Here is a 3325-nt window from a genome sequence, read left to right as displayed (position 1 = left end):
TAATGAAGAAGATGTATCTATTTGGAGTAAGGGACCCTTTTCCAGAAATGACAGTCAGAAGTTATAAGTGGAAACCACTCTGGTGCCTTTGACTATGACACTTTTCTGCTGCAAGGTTTTTGCTTACCATATTTTGGGAGTAAGTAGTATGGATCAAGACAAGAAAAAAATTGTCTGGTAAACATGGGTCCTAAAACACTTACCTTAGGAGCTATGATCAATTAGTCAGTATAAGAGATGTTTCATAGTAGCAAATATGAATAAGTGTTTATACAGCTCTTGATGTGTGCACTTTCAAGCCCATGCATACTGGATTTTTTTTATTGATTTGGTTTGTACTACCTCCTCCAAGAAATACAGAAAGCAAAGAGATTACAATACAAGAGTTTCTCTGTCAGAGGTATGAGAACAATTTTCGCGTATGACTTACAGCTTTGCTGTTTTTCAACTAGGGCTTCTTACCTCAAAATGATACATTTACCTCCCTCCATCATATATCAAAGTTGGTAACATCTTTACAGACTCTCCCTGTAATACTTTTATTTCATTGTTCAAGCGGACTGTACTGATTAAGGTGCAGTGAATGTTGTGTACCAAGTGTAGTCAAAATTATGAATGCTCTCTCCCAATGCAAGACCAAAGTAATAACAAAAAGTATGCAATCAGATATACCATTTCTTCCACCTTCAACTATTAATACACAATGATGGTCAATGGTGTTCAGTTTTTGTTGTTGTTCTTTTACTGAATATGCAGTTTGACACATCACTGGCCAGTTACATATTACTTAACCACTTAATTGGTCTCCAGCTTAAATGACATTTACTTCATTATATTTACATAATTATTTTTTTACTTATCGACTGTATTTCACTCATTACTTATTTTCCAAAAAAATTGCCTCAATTACAATAATATGACACCCCTACAATTACTGTTTACTAACCACAGGACACTAAACATTTGAAATAATTTGATATGTCTTAGCTGTAAATGGTGTAGAGAATTCTCACAGTTCTCAGTGGACTAGGCAGTATAATATTCATGTTGACTGCTTACAAAAACAGCTTATTCTTGATGAGTTTTGTTTAGTGAGACCTTCATTAATGTGTAACCAGACCAGATAGCAGCTTAACATCACTCACTGTGGATAGTAGAAAACTAGAGCACAAGTATGTTGAGTAATTGTTCATGGCATGAAGACTTGATTTCAGTAAAATTTTGGGTAACATTTGTGATAAATGTGGTTGTTCGGATGGATAATGATATATGATATTGTCAATACACAGTGACCAAATGTGTTATCAATAAGGCTCATCAATTTGGAAATTCTCTTTTGATATATGTGGCCTTGTGATCCATTTAATGTAGAAATGAATTCCAGTTTGCTACAATTAAATGTTTAATGAAAAAACAGCAGAATAAAACTCTTCAGTATTTATGTAGTCAGTTCAGTTTTATTAGCCTCCTTGTAAGTCATCTGTCATGTTTCATTAAATGTCACATTATTAGATCTGCATGGAACAATTTCAGTTATATGTTGATAAAATATTATATACAACATTGGGTCATATAGTTACTGGTTTGTCCTCTCTGCAGCCATGCTCAAAGCAACCTGAGGTCTAATACACAACTAAAATGAGGGAATTTTACAGGTGCCTCACAACTCTGGTACAGAAATCCCGAGGACTAGGAAGACGCCTGACAACTCAGTGATAGAAATCAACAGGACTGAGATCATAATTTTTTATGATGAGAGTAGTAATGTAAGTCAGGTCAATAACATTTTTCCTTTTTATTGTACAGTAAGTAATAATTGATATACTGAAACATTTTTTTCCCTTAGATCGATAGCCCACCATGCACACCAAACAGTGAATGCCCACATATCACAATTGATGTAAGTAAAAGACTCGTTTGAGGTAATGTTCATAACCTCCTACACAAATAAGTTCATTCCAGCTTGCAAATACAGAGATTAAATCTTAACTTCCCAGCGTTACTTTTATTTATAACAGTAGCCGTTAATGAAATTAAACAAACTTAAACAGTCCTCTTGAACACTAATGCCATTTTTCATTACAGAATATGGATGTGGTGGTAGTTAACAACAGTGCTGAATTTGAGGTGCCTAGTACTCCAGTGGTTTCTGGTGCATATTCCACTACACCAAAAGTTCGGAAGATGAGAAAGAGTGATAGTAATCCCTTACTAAATACAGTACTGGAGAACTTAAACTCAAAATTAACCCAAAAGGCATTAGACCCATCTCCACATGATGCTTTGGGACACTTCATTGTTGAAGAGTTGTCCAGAATAAGAAATCCAATGACTGTGAGAGACACAAAACATAAGATACTGAAATTTATCATGGAAGCTCAAATAATGGATGATAATTGTTGAATTGTATGCATTTAGTGTTTATTACTTTGAAAATACATTACCATTCAAAAATTGAAGTTTTTAATTGACTCCATTGCCAAGGGACAGAAACACTCGTATTAAAATATTCACAGTATTCACAGACTTCCTTTGCTTGCCTCGCAGTTCTGCTGGTGTACGCTACCCCACAGAGCACCAGCACGCCATGACCCTTCCTCCATCGTACAAGACTCCGTGTTTTCCACGTCTCTGGTTGACATATATGTGCTGTCTGTTTCATCAATCTAAAAAAATATGTAAAATGCAAAGTGTTTCCGTAATTAATTCCACTTTGTCTACAGCAAGTTTAATAGTTGTCAGTAATATTCAGAAAAGGTTGCTCAGAATACCAAAGGCATTTTCAACAGCTCGTCTTGCCCTTGATAATCTGTAATTGAAAACATTTTTGTGAGTTTCATTTTTATAGTCTTTATAGGGCTTCATGCTGTATGACTGGAGTCTGAAAGCGTCATCTGCCACAACAACATGTGGAAGAGATATGTTGCTGTTTTTTAGCACTTTTTCTTGTGGAACTTGCAACCAATTTTCCCTTAGTGCAGAGCTTATTTTACATTGCTGAAAGACTCCTCCATTGCTTACTCGCCCATTGCACCCAATGTCAATCAGAGAAAACCAATACTTAGCATCAACGATTGCTAGTAATACAATGCTATTAAATTTTTTGTAATTATAATAAAGTGAGTCAGCTGATCTTGGTTCAGCAATTGCAACATGTTTCCCATCCATTGCACCTGTCAATAAAACAACAGAGATGATTTGTCAATTTTGTTTAAGTAGATTTTATTTGGAGACAGTTATAATAAACTACACAAAATGTAAATTCCTTGATTAAGTAACATACCTAAGCAATTTGGGAACTGCCACAGTTCATCAAACATGTCAT

General features: G+C 34.9%; 1 long non-coding RNA gene across 1 annotated transcript; it reads left to right on the top strand.

Annotated features, from left to right (window-relative positions):
- Positions 1-1494: 1494 nt before the first annotated feature.
- On the top strand, positions 1495-2473 carry LOC124554177. The gene is made up of 3 exons (XR_006968273.1): positions 1495-1766; positions 1847-1900; positions 2086-2473. It is a non-coding gene; the product is annotated as an uncharacterized LOC124554177 (long non-coding RNA).
- Positions 2474-3325: the final 852 nt, after the last annotated feature.

The sequence above is a fragment of the Schistocerca americana genome, chromosome 11, assembly GCF_021461395.2.
Source record: "Schistocerca americana isolate TAMUIC-IGC-003095 chromosome 11, iqSchAmer2.1, whole genome shotgun sequence".
Taxonomy (NCBI): Eukaryota; Metazoa; Arthropoda; class Insecta; order Orthoptera; family Acrididae; genus Schistocerca; species Schistocerca americana.
Note: the sequence above shows the minus strand (reverse complement) of the source record. Positions and strands in the feature narration are given on the sequence as shown.